We start from the raw sequence: 17,182 nt of genomic DNA on the forward strand, positions 1-17,182 counted from the left end.
TCACTTTTATCCATTGTATTCAAATCCTCTAGTAAAGTGCCTGACCACTTTACTATAGCTTTGGAAATCCATGCACAGGCAATAGTAGGATGTAGTATCGCCCCTGAAGCCGTGTATATGGATTTGAGCGTAGCTTCAACTTTGCGATCAGCCGGCTCCTTTAAGGCAGTAGATCCTGGAAACGGCAAAACCACCTTTTTTTGAGAGTCTGGATACTGATGCCTCCACAATGGGTGTGTTTTCCCATTTTTTCCTATCCTCCTCAGGAAAGGGGAAAGCAACCAGAACCCTTTTAGGGATCTGGATTTTTTTCTCCGGGTTTTCCCACGCTTTTTCAAAGATAGCATTCAATTCTTTGGACGCAGGGAAGGTTAGCGAGGCTTTCTTACTGTCTGTGAAGTAAGCCTCCTCAATCTGCTCAGGTGTTGTATCAGTAATAGTCAACACATCCCTATAAGCCTCTATCATCAACTGCACCCCTTTAGCAAGCGATGCGGTCCCCCTGAGCACATCCCCATCACCGTGTGCTGTATCAGAATCGGTATCCGTGTCATCTTGCATAATCTGGGCAAGAGCACGTTTATGGGAACCTACAGAGGGAGGCCCTGAGGTAACAGAACCGAACCAAACTGCCATAGAGTTCTGTAAAACCTGAGTTGCAGACTCATTCTGTGCAACCCTAGTAGAAATCTCAGCCATCACAGATTGAAAAGAGGTAAACCATTCAGTCTCCCGTGCTGGTATCTGCGCTAAAACAGTGTAATCCTGATTACCTGGAATGAGATCATCCTGAGAGGATAAATCCTCTCCAGCATATGACACAGAGTCCCTAGACATAGCTAAAATGAGACCCCAAACACTCCACACTCACACAGGGGAGGTTAGACAGAGTTTCACCCCCAAGAATGGAAAGAGAGGCACAGAGATTGGAGCCAACCCACACAGAGCGCTTTCAAGGTATAGGGAGACCCCTACCAGCGCGGACTGTGTACATTAATAGGTTACACAGCCTGTATACAGCCTCTCCCCCCTTCAACAACCCCCTGGTACCGTTAGAGATAGCTGGAGTTGACATGGAGGAACTTGCTTTTACGGACAGCGCTTCTGCAGGCAGGAAAATGGCACTGAACGCTGCTGGGTCCGCTCTGAGAAGCTCCGCCCCCTTCAATGGCGCTGTCTTCCCGCTCTTCAGAAGATTATACTGGCCTGAGGAATTGTGCTGGCAGTGATCCTGGGATCCTGACAGGCTTTGAGGTCAGTGTAGGGTTTAGGTGCTGGCTTAGGGCGCCCCTCACTACGTACCGCAGAGCCCCGGAGCGCAGTTAGTACTGCGCTCACACCCTGTTGCCGCCATCTCCACACCGGCTCCCCGCTTGCCAGGGGGTGTCGGTGACTCACTTGCCACTGAACTTCTGGCTCTGTAAGGGGGTAGCTGCATGCTGCGGGAGTGAGCGGTCGCCTAGGGCGGCTAACGATCATCACCCTCAGGAGCTCAGTGTCCTGTCAGCAGAGATAGTGGCTCAGACCTCACAGGGTGGACACTACTCCACCCCCCTAGTCCCACGAAGCAGGGAGGCTGTTGCCAGCAGCCTCCCTGTAAAATAATAATCTCTAAAAATAAACTTTACTAGAGAAAATCTTGAGAGCTCGCCTAGCTATGACCGGCTTCTCCGGGAACATTTTCTAAATTGAGTCTGGTATGAGGGGCATAGAGGGAGGAGCCAGCCCACAATCTCAAACTCTTAAAGTGCCAGTGGCTCCTAATGGACCTGTCTATACCCCATGGTACTAATGTGGATCCCAGCATCCTCTAGGACGTAAGAGAAAGATCGTTCTGGCGTTTTGCTGATAATTCTGGAAAATCTTGCCCACTCACGAGCGATCGATTTTGCGAGCTGTCGTACCAAACCAAAAATCTGCCACAATCACCAATATCGAGCAGTGTGTGTGTATTCTCAATAATCTGCCCATATTGCCTATGTTTTCCTGTCACTATGTCAACTCCCTTGCGGGCGGACATACAGTGCATCTGAAAAGTATTCACAGCGCTTCACTTTTTCCACATTTTGTTATGTTACAGCCTTATTCCAAAATGGAATAAATTATTTTTTTCCCCTCAAAATTCTACACACAATACCCCATAATAACAAACGTGAAATTATTATTTATTTATTTTTTTTTAGATTTTTGCACACAAAAAAAAATTAGATTGACAGGCCGGCCAAAAATATCCGACAGTGTGTTCTTAGGTTCACTCATTTTGGGAGAGTAAAGGCCATCCACACAAGAAGATTCTTTTCCAGCGTTTGGAGCGATAATGGTGGTTTTGAACGATCTATCGTTCAAATCGTCTAGCGTGTACGCATCAAACTATGGACAATATGTGCACCCACGCTCGTTTGAAGCAGGTCGTCAGTCGTCCATGCATGCATCCAATCCCAGCAGACCAAATCATTCATCATTCAGATTGTTTGTAAAATCGCTCAGTGTGTACACTCAATATCGTTTGTCAGGGAGTTCAAAGGAAATCGCTCATCTTCCACATTGTTCATCTTTCAAGTCTTCTAGTGGGTATGGGCCTTTAGATACATAACATTTGACAGTGTCCCTATATATGTATGGTGCAGGCACTAGAGCCAGACTTAGTCGCTCTAGGGGGTATATTTACTAAGGTGCGGGTTTATAGGAGAGGATGTTGCCCATAGCAACTAGATTCCACCTATTATTTTCTAGCAGGGGCTAGATAAAGTAGTAAAATCTTACCGGTTGCTATAGGCAACATCTCCACTTCTATAAACCCACACTGTAGTAAATATACCCCCTATGAGTAAAAGACGTAATATACTTGGCAGGGCCGTAACTAGGTTTGTGCGATTGGTGCCTTGCACACAGCGCAGATCTCTAGGGGCGCACCGTCTCTCCCGTTTTGTTCCACTTTTTTCCTCCCTGCCATGAGCCAAGTCACTTTTTACCAGCACTATCCATACTATCTGTTTTGAGACATACAGCTAGTAAAAGTTATATAATCTATAGTTGTGACAGTGTTTCTACAGCTATATATTCATAATGCTGATTAGGTCAGCACTGTGACTACCAGATATAGGGTTAGGCTGTAGCAAATGCTGTAACACTGGAAAAAATGCCATGTCGACACCAGAACACATTGATAATTCTGGTGTCGACATTACATGTCTCTCTCTCTCTCTCTCTCTCTATACACATACACACACACATATATATGTACGTAACAAGGCGTCTGTATATATTCCGTACAGAAATACTCTGGGTGTATACAATATAACATATCATAGTATCTCTACATACAGTACTGCACATACACAACAAGCAGACATCCAGTGACTCTGTGGGTGTAAGCTATAGAACATATGTATATGTGTCTCTCCATACACCTGCTCTCCGGTACCTGCAGTCCGCGCCGCGTCACTCCGGCTTCCACAGCACCCACCGGCCGCCGTGCCCTCTGCGAGTCTGCGGCTGTTGCTGTGCCACTGCCCACCCACTCAGCGCAGATTCTAACTGGTTAGGAGAGCTCAGAGATGTAAGCTTCCTACCGACTGGTTCAGAACACGGAAGCTGATGTAACTTAAAACATGATTGGAGTTTAACGTTGATTGACAACTCCATGATCCAATAGAGGAAAGGCCTTCCTTTTACCTTTTATTTGGCGTCAGTCAGTAATTTTATGACCCGAATTCTGGGTCACACACGTCACACAGTCAGATAGTGATGACACAGTACACACACCGATACTGTTATTATTCTACCACAGTCACAGCAGTTTTGGATCATATTGCAGCTGCCTCTCACAGTTAGCAGATCTGTCATTCTGCATGCACTTATGCAGCAGCTGGCCGAACAAGAAGCTAAAATGTAAATGTGGAGTATGAGAATGTTATATGCAGGGCGGTTTGTAAACAATTTGGCTCCCAGCGCGAACATTCAAAAATGCACCCCCCACACCAATAGACATAGTAAAAAATATTTGCTTGTGTCAAAAAGGGGTGTTGTGTCGCTGCAGTGGCAATGGCCTTGCAGGAAAATACTTCCTTATACCGACGTAATAGTGCCCCTTGCACGATATCATATCCTCCAACATTTATTTATTTATTTATTTATTAACAGTTTCTGATATAGTGCAGCAAATTCCGTTGCGCTTTACAATTGGATGACCCATTCCATTAGGTACAAAAATAGGATTTTAATTACCTACCGGTAAATCCTTTTCTCGTAGTCCGTAGAGGATACTGGGGTCCATTTTAGTACCATGAGGTATAGAATGTTCCGCAGGAGCCTTCGGCACTTTAAGACTTTTCAACAGTCTGAACTGGCTCCTCCATCTGCCCCTCCTCCAGACCTCAGTATAGGAACTGTGGGGATCATTCCGAGTTGTTCGCTCGCTAGCAGTTTTTAGCAGTCGTGCAAAGCTAAGCCTCCGCCCTCTGGGAGTGTATTTTACCTTAGCAGAAGTGCGAATGAAAGGATCGCAGAGTGACTACAAAAAAAAATTGTGCAGTTTCAGAGTAGCTCCAGACCTACTCCTAGCTTGCGATCAGGGCCGGTTCAAGGCCGCTCTGCGCCCCGGTCAGGAAATGGGGCGTGGCCTAATACAGGGGGCGTGGTCAGTTACGTCCCCTGTACATTACTAGCGCCGCTTGAATGCTGAGTGGTGCGCGATGACGTCATCGCGCACCGCACAGCAAAAGGTCCTCTCCACGAAGGGAAACTGTAGCGTTCCCTTCGTGGAGAGGACCTTTGCTGTGCGGTGCGCGATGACGTCACCGCGCACCGCTCAGCAAAGGTACTCTCCACGAAGGGAAACTAGACGCGTAGCGTCTAGTTCCCTTCACAGGAGGCGGGGACACAGCGGGCCGGGCAGCGGACGGGGGACACAGCGGGCAGCAGTGGCGGATCTTGCCACGGTGCGGCGCCCTCCGGATGGTGCCAGCGCCCTCCGGAAGGCGGCGCCCCGGGCAAAAGTCCTGCTTGCCCGTGGCAAGATCCGCTACTGCTTGCGATCACTTCTGTTCAGTTCCGGATTTGACGTCACAAACGCCCTGCGTTCTCCCAACCACGCCTGCGTTTTTCCTGGCACACCTGCGTTTTTTCGAACACTCCCTGAAAATGGCAAATACAATAATAGCCACCCACTGACACACAACAGAACAGCAAGGTTCCGATCTTTGTCTGTGGGTGTATATTAATTCAGGCGCAGATACTGCTTCTAATTAATCTAAATGGTCACCAAGAATAAACAACTTTTATGCAGCTCCCACTTGGTAGTCTGAACAAATACCAATGAGTTAATTACAATAAATATATAGAAAGAGAGCGCATGCAGTTTTAATTAATTTAATTATATTTTTAAAAAAGACAAAAAATGTCTAATCAACATATGCATATTAATACTTTAAAAATACCATGAGAACAATACCCTCTATTACGCTGTTACAATATTATTAATTTTCCACACCTAAAAAGTCCACATTACTATATCAACTTGAAGTCACAGTTTGGTAACAGTTTGGATTCCAAAATCACTTTTGTGGCAGCTTATATAGCTATAGCAGCTGTCTGTCCCGCATCATCCAAAGCCACTCACTTAGATGGATAATTTTATATTTATTCAAAGGAACGCAGTAAGTCCTGCAACAGTATGGTTAATTCCAAATCTCATACCATTCAATCATGCAGACAGGTATCAGTATATGCTCAGATTCATTGTCACATGTATTAGAATATAATAAATTTGTAACTGTTGTGGATTCAAGAACCGTGTCTCACCTCCTCTGTTTCCAGAATATTTTGTAGCCCACCGTGATAATCTCCTGCTAGGAGCGTTGTTAACCCCTTCTCAGGGTAAAGATAACACAGACCAAGAGCCGGCTCCCGGCTGCAGCGCAGTGTTGTTGCGCTATCCCCGTTACAGCCGTCCGTCTCCTCTTTGCCGTAGCACAGGCCACCTATGTGTGATGTCTGGAGCGGAGCTCAACTCCCGGCTGCAGCGGCGTGCTGCTGGATAGTACCTTGCTGGGGCTGTGTGTCTTACTTCCATGGAGGTTGTTAGGCGGACACGGTGAGTGGATGTCACTGGACTTGATGCGGCAAGCTTGAGGCGGTGTGTGTATTCCCGCGATCCGAGGGTTTGTCTGCTTTAGTACTCTGAGACAAACCCTCGGATCGCGGGAATACACACACCGCCTCAAGCTTGCCGCATCAAGTCCAGTGACATCCACTCACCGTGTCCGCCTAACAACCTCCGTGGAAGTAAGACACACAGCCCCAGCAAGGTACTATCCAGCGGCACGCCGCTGCAGCCGGGAGTTGAGCTCCGCTCCAGACATCACACATAGGTGGCCTGTGCTACGGCAAAGAGGAGACGGACGGCTGTAACGGGGATAGCGCAACAGCACTGCGCTGCAGCCGGGAGCCGGCTCTTGGTCTGTGTTATCTTTACCCTGAGAAGGGGTTAACAACGCTCCTAGCAGGAGATTATCACGGTGGGCTACAAAATATTCTGGAAACAGAGGAGGTGAGACACGGTTCTTGAATCCACAACAGTTACAAATTTATTATATGCTAATACATGTGACAATGAATCTGAGCATATACTGATACCTGTCTGCATGATTGAATGGTATGAAATTTGGAATTAACCATACTGTTGCAGGACTTACTACGTTCCTTTGAATAAATATAAAATTATCCATCTAAGTGAGTGGCTTTGGATGATGCGGGACAGACAGCTATTATAGCTATATAAGCTGCCACAAAAGTGATTTTGGAATCCAAACTGTTACCAAACTGTGACTACAAGTTGATATAGTAATGTGGACTTTTTAGGTGTGGAAAATTAATAATATTGTAACAGCGTAATAGAGGGTATTGTTCTCATGGTATTTTTAAAGTATTAATATGCATATGTTGATTAGACATTTTTGTCTTTTTTAAAAATATAATTAAATTAATTAAAACTGCATGCGCTCTCTTTCTATATATTTATTGTAACTCCCTGAAAATGGTCAGTTGACACCCAGAAACGCCCTCTTCCTGTCAATCACACCGCGGCCAGCAGTGCGACTGAAAAGCTTCGCTAGACCTTGTATGAAACTGCATCGGCCATTGTGAAAGTATGTCGCGCGTGCGCATTGCTCCGCATGCACAGAAGTGCCGTTGTTTTTGCTTCATCGCTGCGCAACGAACATTTTCAGCTAGCGATCACCTCGGAATGACCCCCCATGCCCGAGGTGATGGACATCTTTGACTGAAGAATTTACATTAAACTAGTGGCGAGATTCATACCAGCTCACACCACACAAAACATGCCGCTAACATGGCCTTTAACATAACCCATGCTAACGTGCATGCATAACGCCACAGCCACTGCTGTGAACAACTTAACACAGGAGAACCTGTGTAAAAAGACAAAATGTAATTTGCAGGAAAAATGAGCACTGGGCGGGCGCCCAGCATCCTCTACGGACTATGAGAAAAGGATTTACTGGTAGGCAATTAAAATCCTATTTTCTCTTACGTCCTAGAGGATGCTGAGGTCCCTTTTAGTACCATGGGGATGTACCAAAGCTCCCAGTACGGGCCGGAAAGTGCTAATGTTCCTGCAGAACTGACTGACCAAACTGAAGGTCGTCAGCAGCCAAGGTGTCAAACCTGTAAAACTTAGCAAACGTGTTTGCCCCTGACCAAGTAGCTGCTCGGCAAATTTGCAACGCCGAGACACCCCGGGCAGCCGCCCAGGAAGAACTCACTTTCCTTGTAGAGTGGGCCTTTACCGAAATCGGGAACGGCAATCCTGCCGTGGAATAAGCGTGGTACCTCTGATCCAGCGCGCAATAGTCTGCTTAGAAGCAGGACCCCCAATCTTGTTGGGGTCATAGAGGACAAACAAAGATTCTGTTCTCCTTATCTGAGCCGTTCTAGCAACATAAGTCCTCAACGCTCTGACGACATCCAAGGACTTTGAAACGGCTGAGGTGTCAGAAGCCACTGGCACCACCACAGGTTGGTTGATATGGAAATAAGACACAACCTTTGGAAGAAAATGCAGACGCGTCCACAGTTCAGCTCTATCTTCGTGAAAAATCAAATAAGGACTCTTGTGTGACAGAGCCCCTAATTCAGACACTCGTCTGCCTGAGGCCAAGGCCAACAGCATGACCACTTTCCAAGTGAGAAACTTCAACTCTATCTCTTGTAGAGGCTCAAACCAGTCCGATTTAAGGAACTGCAACACCACATTAAGATCCCATGGCGCCGTAGGAGGCACAAAGGGAGGTTGGATGCGCAGAACCCCCTTCACGAACATCTGGACCTCAGGAAGGTAAGCCAACTGTTTCTGAAAGAAAATGGACAAGGCCGAAATTTTGACCTTGATAGACCCTAATCTCAAGCCAGAATCCACACCCGCCTGTAGAAATAGGAGAAGACGTCCTAATTTAAACTCCACCGCAGGAGACTTCTTGGATTCACACCAAGATACATAATTTCTCCAAATACGATGGTAATGTTTAGACGTTACCCCTTTCCTGACCAGAATAAGCGTGGGAATGACTTAATTGGGAATCCCGTTACGGGCTAGGATCTGGCGCTCAACAGCCATGCCATCAAACGCAGCCGCGGTAAGTCTTGATAAACAAAGGGCTCCTGCTGAAGCAGGTCCTCACGAAGAGGAAGAGGCTGAGGATCTTCCCGTAATAACACCTGAAGATCTGGGTACCAAGCCCTCCTTGGCCAGTCTGGAGCAATGAGAATTGCTCGAACCCTTGTTCTTCTGATGATCTTGAGAACTTTTGGTATTAGTGGAAGTGGAGGGAACAGATACACCGACTGAAACACCCACTGGGTCACCAGTGCATCCACTGCTATTGCTCGTGGGTCTCTCGACCTGGAACAATATTTCTGAAGCTTCTAGTTGAGACGTGATGCCATCATATCTACTTGAGGAATGCCCCAACGATCTGCTACCTCTGCAAAGACTTCTGGGTGGAGGCCCCATTCTCCTGGATGGAGATCGTGTCTGCTAAGGAAGTCTGCTTCGCAGTTGTCCACTCCCGGAATGAAAATTGCCGACAGAGCTTTTGCATGTCTTTCTGCCCAGAGGAGTATCTTTGTCACCTCTGCCATTGCCGTTCTGCTTTTTGTTCCACCCTGGTATTTATGTAAGCTATTGCCGTTACATTGTCTGACTGGATCTGTATGGGACGACCTTGAAGAAGGTGTGCCGCTTGATGAAGGCTGTTGTACACAGCTCTCAATTCCAGAATGTTTATGTGAAGGAGTACTTCTTGACTTGACCATCGTCTTTGGAAGCTTTCCCCTTGCGTGACTGCTCCCCAACCTCGGAGGCTTGCATCTGTGGTCACCAGGATCCAAGTCTGAATCCCGTACCTGCGTCCCTCCAGGGGGTGAGAACTTTGAAACCACCACAAGAGTGAAATACTGGCTTTTGTTGACAGGATTATCCTTTGGTGCATGTGTAGGTGTGATCCGGACCACTTGTCCAGTAGGTCCCATTGGAACACCCTGGTGTGGAATCGGCCAAATTGTAGAGCCTAGTAGGCCGTTACCATCTTCCCCTGCAGGCGGATGCACTGATGAATCGATACGCGTGCTGGTTTTAAAACTTGTTTGACCATCCTCTGGATCTCCAGAGCCTTTTCCACTGGTAGGAATACTTTCTGTGCTTCCGTGTCCAATATCATTCCCAGATGTGATAACCTCATTGTGGGTTTCAATTGTGATTTTGGAAGGTTTATGATCCAACCGTGCTGTTGAAGCACCGTCAGGGAAAGTGCAATGTTCTGCACTAGTTTCTCCCTGGATCTCACTTTTATGAGGAGATCGTCCAAGTATGGGATGACTTTGACTCCTTTCTTGCGAAGAAGAACCATCATCTCCGCCATCACCTTGGTGAATATTCTCGGAGCCGTGGAGAGCCCGAAAGGCAATGTTTGGAACTGGTAGTGGCAATCCTGCACCGCAAACCTCAGGTATGCCTGATGCGGCAGGTAGATGGGAACATGTAAATAAGCATCCTTGATGTCCATCGATACCAGAAATTCCTTTTCCTCCAAGCTGGAGATCACCGCTCTCAGGGATTCCATCTTGAATTTGAACCTTTTCAAAAAAAGGTTCAGAGTCTTTAGGTTTAAAATCGTTCTGACCGAGCCATCCGGTTTTGGCACTACAAACAGGCTTGAATAAAACCCTTTTTCCTGTTGTGACACAGGAACTAAGGAAATTACGTTGTCTTGACATAATTTCTGTATTGCGTTCAGCACTTTTGCTCTTTCCTGAACAGAAGCTGGTAAGGCTGATTTGAAAAATCGGCATGGGGAAGGTTCTGAAATTCCAATTTGTACCCTTGGGATACTATCTGCAATACCCAAGGATCCAGATCTGAGTGAACCCAGACCTGGCTGAAAGACAGTAGACATACCCCCACCCGATCGTACTCCCGCAGGGGAGCCCCAGCGTCATGCTGAGGTTTTAGCAGAAGTAGCTGTTGACTTCTGCTCCTGCGCCTGATAGTGTTGTAGATTTTTTTTTACCTCTTCCTCACCCTCTTCCTGCGAAGAAGGGGGTACCCTTTGCCTTTTTGGACTTGTTGGGCCGAAAGGATTGCATCATATGAGAATGAAATCTTTTCCTAGGTGGAGCAGCTACGGAAGGCAGAAATGCTGACTTGTCTGATGTAGTTGTTGAAATCATGGTATCCAGCTTGTCTCCAAAGAGGGCTTCTCCATTGTAAGGAAGCGCCTCAATATTCTTTTTTGATTCCGCATCAGCATTCCATTGGTGGATCCACAGCGCCCTGCGGGCTGAAATCGCCATAGCGGAGGATCTTGAACTCAGCAACCCAATATCCTTCATAGCTTCCACTAAGTAACCTGCAGCATCTTTGATATGGCCGAGAGTTAGGACTATTTCATCCCTGTCAACTATGTCTATGTTAACAAGCAAATTGTCAGACCATTTTTCCACAGCGTTACCTACCCACACACAAGCAATGGTGGGCCTGAGCACCGTTCCGTTAGCCGTATATATGGATTTTAGGGTTGTTTTTAATTTACGGTCAGCTGGATCTTTTAATGAGGCTGATCCAGGGGCAGGCAAAACTATTTTCTTAGACAGCCGAGAAACTGAGGTGTCTATCATTGGGGGTGTCGCCCATTTGTGCTTGTCTTCCTCAGGGAAAGGGTACGCTACACGTACCCTTCTGGGAAGGGTAAATTTCTTCTCAGGGTTAGCCCAGGATTCTTCAAAGAACGCATTCTAATCCTTTGAAGGAGGAAAAGTCACAACCTGCTTTTTATTTAATTTAAAATAATCCTTTTCCTCTGGGACCAGTGTTGTTTCAGGAAACTCCAACACTTCCTTTAAAGCAACTATCATACATTGTATGCTTTTGGCTAATTTGGGGTATGCCCCTCTCAAATCCCCAGTGTCAACGTCAGAGTCAGAATCTGTGTCGGTGTCCCCTTGCATTATCTGGGCCAGAGACCTTTTCTGGGAACTGGATGGGACCCGAGTGGCTGATATGGAGGGGTCAGTAAACAGTACATCCTCCACAGACTGCCTACAATATTTAGTCTGTTGTTCACACTCAGAGAATTTCTTTGCAAGCAGTGACATATTCTTTTGCAACATTCTCACTAGAGATGAGCGGGTTCGGTTTCTCTGAATCCGAACCCGCCAGAACTTCATGTTTTTTTTCACGGGTCCGAGCGACTCGGATCTTCCCGCCTTGCTCGGTTAACCCGAGCGCGCCCGAACGTCATCATGACGCTGTCGGATTCTCGCGAGGCTCGGATTCTATCGCGAGACTCGGATTCTATATAAGGAGCCGCGCGTCGCCGCCATTTTCACACGTGCATTGAGATTGATAGGGAGAGGACGTGGCTGGCGTCCTCTCCGTTTAGAATTAGAATAGATTAGAGAGACACTTGATTTACTAATTTTGGGGAGCATTAGGAGTACTCAGTAGTGTACAGTGCAGAGTTTTGCTGATAGTGACCAGTGACCACCACTTTTATTTATAATCCGTTCTCTGCCTGAAAAAAGCGATACACAGCACACAGTGACTCAGTCACATACCATATCTGTGTGCACTGCTCAGGCTCAGGCCAGTGTGCTGAATCATCTATATATATTATATATCTGTCTGACTGCTCAGCTCACACAGCTTATAATTGTGGGGGAGACTGGGGAGCACTACTGCAGTGCCAGTTATAGGTTATAGCAGGAGCCAGGAGTACATAATATTATATTAAAATTAAACAGTGCACACTTTTGCTGCAGGAGTGCCACTGCCAGTGTGACTAGTGACCAGTGACCTGACCACCAGTATATAATATTAGTAGTATACTATCTCTTTATCAACCAGTCTATATTAGCAGCAGACACAGTACAGTGCGGTAGTTCACGGCTGTGGCTACCTCTGTGTCGGCACTCGGCAGCCCGTCCATAATTGTATATACCAGTGACCTAACCGTGGTTTTTTTTTCTTTCTTTATACATACATACTAGTTACGAGTATACTATCTCTTTATCAACCAGTCTATATATTAGCAGCAGACACAGTACAGTGCGGTAGTTCACGGCTGTGGCTACCTCTGTGTCGGCACTCGGCAGCCCGTCCATAATTGTATATACCACCTAACCGTGGTTTTTTTTTCTTTCTTTATACATACATACTAGTTACGAGTATACTATCTCTTTATCAACCAGTCTATATATTAGCAGCAGACACAGTACAGTGCGGTAGTTCACGGCTGTGGCTACCTCTGTGTCGGCACTCGGCAGCCCGTCCATAATTGTATATACCACCTAACCGTGGTTTTTTTTTCTTTCTTTATACATACATACTAGTTACGAGTATACTATCTCTTTATCAACCAGTCTATATATTAGCAGCAGACACAGTACAGTGCGGTAGTTCACGGCTGTGGCTACCTCTGTGTCGGCACTCGGCAGCCCGTCCATAATTGTATATACCACCTAACCGTGGTTTTTTTTTCTTTCTTTATACATACATACTAGTTACGAGTATACTATCTCTTTATCAACCAGTCTATATATTAGCAGCAGACACAGTACAGTGCGGTAGTTCACGGCTGTGGCTACCTCTGTGTCGGCACTCGGCAGCCCGTCCATAATTGTATATACCACCTAACCGTGGTTTTTTTTCTTTCTTTATACATACATACTAGTTACGAGTATACTATCTCTTTATCAACCAGTCTATATATTAGCAGCAGACACAGTACAGTGCGGTAGTTCACGGCTGTGGCTACCTCTGTGTCGGCACTCGGCAGCCCGTCCATAATTGTATACTAGTATCCAATCCATCCATCTCCATTGTTTACCTGAGGTGCCTTTTAGTTGTGCCTATTAAAATATGGAGAACAAAAATGTTGAGGTTCCAAAATTAGGGAAAGATCAAGATCCACTTCCACCTCGTGCTGAAGCTGCTGCCACTAGTCATGGCCGAGACGATGAAATGCCAGCAACGTCGTCTGCCAAGGCCGATGCCCAATGTCATAGTACAGAGCATGTCAAATCCAAAACACCAAATATCAGTAAAAAGCCTCTTTTTTTCTTTGCGTCATGTGCTGTTTGGGGAGGGTTTTTTGGAAGGGCCATCCTGCGTGACACTGCAGTGCCACTCCTAGATGGGCCCGGTGTTTGTGTCGGCCACTAGGGTCGCTAATCTTACTCACACAGCTACCTCATTGCGCCTCTTTTTTTCTTTGCGTCATGTGCTGTTTGGGGAGGGTTTTTTGGAAGGGACATCCTGCGTGACACTGCAGTGCCACTCCTAGATGGGCCCGGTGTTTGTGTCGGCCACTAGGGTCGCTAATCTTACTCACACAGTCAGCTACCTCATTGCGCCTCTTTTTTTCTTTGCGTCATGTGCTGTTTGGGGAGGGTTTTTTGGAAGGGCCATCCTGCGTGACACTGCAGTGCCACTCCTAGATGGGCCCGGTGTTTGTGTCGGCCACTAGGGTCGCTAATCTTACTCACACAGCTACCTCATTGCGCCTCTTTTTTTCTTTGCGTCATGTGCTGTTTGGGGAGGGTTTTTTGGAAGGGCCATCCTGCGTGACACTGCAGTGCCACTCCTAGATGGGCCCGGTGTTTGTGTCGGCCACTAGGGTCGCTAATCTTACTCACACAGCTACCTCATTGCGCCTCTTTTTTTCTTTGCGTCATGTGCTGTTTGGGGAGGGTTTTTTGGAAGGGACATCCTGCGTGACACTGCAGTGCCACTCCTAGATGGGCCCGGTGTTTGTGTCGGCCACTAGGGTCGCTTATCTTACTCACACAGCGACCTCGGTGCAAATTTTAGGACTAAAAATAATATTGTGAGGTGTGAGGTATTCAGAATAGACTGAAAATGAGTGTAAATTATGGTTTTTGAGGTTAATAATACTTTGGGATCAAAATGACCCCCAAATTCTATGATTTAAGCTGTTTTTTAGTGTTTTTGGAAAAAAACACCCGAATCCAAAACACACCCGAATCCGACAAAAAAAATTCGGTGAGGTTTTGCCAAAACGCGTTCGAACCCAAAACACGGCCGCGGAACCGAACCCAAAACCAAAACACAAAACCCGAAAAATTTCAGGCGCTCATCTCTAATTCTCACCCACTCCGTCTCCTTCTGAGAGGAAAGGGCCACCACATTACCCTCTTGTGCATCTACAATGGATTCTTCCTGGGAAGAAACCTCCCCAATGTCTGACATGTTACACACTTGTACACGCACGCACGCACGCACGCACGCACGCACACACACACACACACACACACACACACACACACACACATATACCCCTATCACACAGGGGAGCTATTGGGGACAGACCCACACTAAAGTCTGTCAGAGAGACACAGAGGGATTTGCCAGTCCACACACTGCACCTTATTGTGAATTGTGGAAATATTACCCACTTACAGCTCATATACCAATAATAGGCCCACAGACCTAATTATAATGAACACTCTCTGCCCCTTCTATAACACCCTGTACTTGTGTCAGCGTTGTCATGAGGAGAAACAGCGTTCAGGAGCTTCACACTGGAGTTTCTGCAGGAGAAAATGGCACCCAGTGAGTGTTCTGACAAGTCTGAGGAGAAGCCCCGCCCTTCAGCCTCAGCAATGTAATATTTATACTGGCTGGGGATGGCACATCAGCGGCTGTACATGTATGTATCCTTTTTGCCAGTAAGAGTAAGGTTTTTAAACATGCCCTCAGAGCGCGCCCCCCCCCCCCCCAATGCTCTGCACCCTTGTGCTGAGAGACATGGCGCGCAGCTTCCCGCCGCTGCACGTGTACCTGTATGCTGCCAACGATGACCGGAGGATCCCCTCTCTGCAGGACTCCGGTAATATACTCACTAGCCTTCTGACTTCTGGCTCTGTTAGGGGGTGGCGGCAGTGCTGTGGGAGTGAACGCTGGCTAGGCTTGAGCTGTGTTCAGTACCCTTCAGGAGCTAATGCAGACCCTCCAACATGACCCGCCCCACTAGGTACAAAATGCTCTGTTTCTGGACTTCCCTCTTAATTAATGATTTCCATCACCTGTGTTGAACTAGCTAAATGATAGGAAAGCTGTTTCTTCACAGGTGATGGCAATAATAAATTAAGAGGGAAGTCCAGAAACAGAGCATTTTGTACCTAGTGGGGCGGGTCATGTTGGAGGGTATGCTAATGGTGTCCTGTCAGCGGAAGCAGAACCATTAACTAATTGAGAAGTTGGTTCCTACTTCCCCCCCTAAGTCCCACGGAGCAGGGAAGCTGTTGCCAGCAGCTTCCCTGTAAAATAAAAACCTAACAAAGTCTTTTCCAGCAAAGCTCTGTAGAGCTCCACTAGTGTGCATCCAGTCTCCCTGGCACATTTTCTAAACTGAGGTCTGGAGGAGGGGCATAGAGGGAGGAGCCAGTTCACACTGTTGAAAAGTCTTAAAGTGCCGAAGGCTGCTGCGGAACCATCTATACCCCATGGTACTAAAAGGGACCTCAGCATCCTCTAGGACGTAAGAGAAATGCCCTGTTCCTGGACTTCCTTACCAGTGGCAGTTACAAAGGTGGGGCTGCAGCACAGTCCAAAATTCAACTAGGGGAGCCACCCTAACTGCCACCCCAAACACTGCCAATCATCACCGGCCAGGACTGAATGGCAGTTGGTGTGGCTTCCCTATTTGAATTTTGGAATGTGCTGCAGCTCCACCTCTGTAACTGCCGCTGGTACAAAAACCCTGGAGTATTTTGTACCTAATGGAACGCTATGTTGGAGGGTATGCAATATTATGCCCCAAACACGCCACGCTAATGTAGTGCGCGCCCGTTCCTCAGCGATGTTCCTTAACACCATGGGATCCTAAGGTGACATTGTGACTTCACGACGCAGTCACATCATTTCACATAACTTCACCCAGCAATGGGCGCCAGTGAGATTGCACGGCTCGCCCACTGGTAGAAATGGCCCTGGCTGTATGGTTAGCAAAATGCCCATTTTATATTAAAGAACAAACTACACAACTGCAATTATAGAGCAGTGATTTAGGCAGCAATTTACATGTTTAAGTTCACTGACCTCCTTAATTCTGTCACGCTGTGACTTACTGATACCGCTTTTCCACTAGTGATGCGGGTCGCAGCTGGGAGCCTGACTCGGGTGCTACTCGGCTGCGACCCGCATCAGAGCCCCCTTTCCCACTGCACTCACCAACCTGGCATATTGGCGGGTTGGTGACGCTGCTGGTGATGCGGCAGGGGCGGCGCTGGGAGATCACATGATCTTCCAGCGCCACCCTTCCATACACTGTGAACGGGAGCGGTTTCTGTTTACACTGCACAGCTTACCGGGTTGAACTCGTGTTCAACCCGGTAAGCTTCCCGGGTAGGATTCCCGGATCACTTGATCCGGGTTTTTGCAGAGGAAGCAGTTTCCACTACCAAAAAACACGGGTAAATGCACGCCCCGTGCATTTACCCATGTTTTTTGAGCTAGTGGAAAAGGGGTATGAGTCAGCAGCTGCTGTCAACGTTTTCAGACAGGGAGTTAGAAATGCAGGGCGTCAGCGTTTGGAGATGATGTCCGCGAGGAGGCTACAGCTGACGTCCGTCAGACTCTGGCGTC

The 17,182-nt window shown here is 47.2% G+C and overlaps 1 protein-coding gene across 1 annotated transcript in view; it reads right to left on the bottom strand.

Annotated features, from left to right (window-relative positions):
- MMADHC (metabolism of cobalamin associated D) overlaps nucleotides 1–3,554 on the bottom strand; it is a 209,440-nt gene extending 205,886 nt beyond the window's left edge. The window contains exon 1 of the mRNA XM_063933753.1: nucleotides 3,425–3,554. The gene's annotated coding sequence lies outside the window, so the exon portion shown is untranslated. The remainder of the gene's footprint in view (nucleotides 1–3,424) is intronic.
- Between the last annotated feature and the right edge of the window lie 13,628 nt (nucleotides 3,555–17,182).

This window comes from Pseudophryne corroboree, chromosome 7 (assembly GCF_028390025.1).
Source record: "Pseudophryne corroboree isolate aPseCor3 chromosome 7, aPseCor3.hap2, whole genome shotgun sequence".
NCBI classification, from domain to species: Eukaryota; Metazoa; Chordata; class Amphibia; order Anura; family Myobatrachidae; genus Pseudophryne; species Pseudophryne corroboree.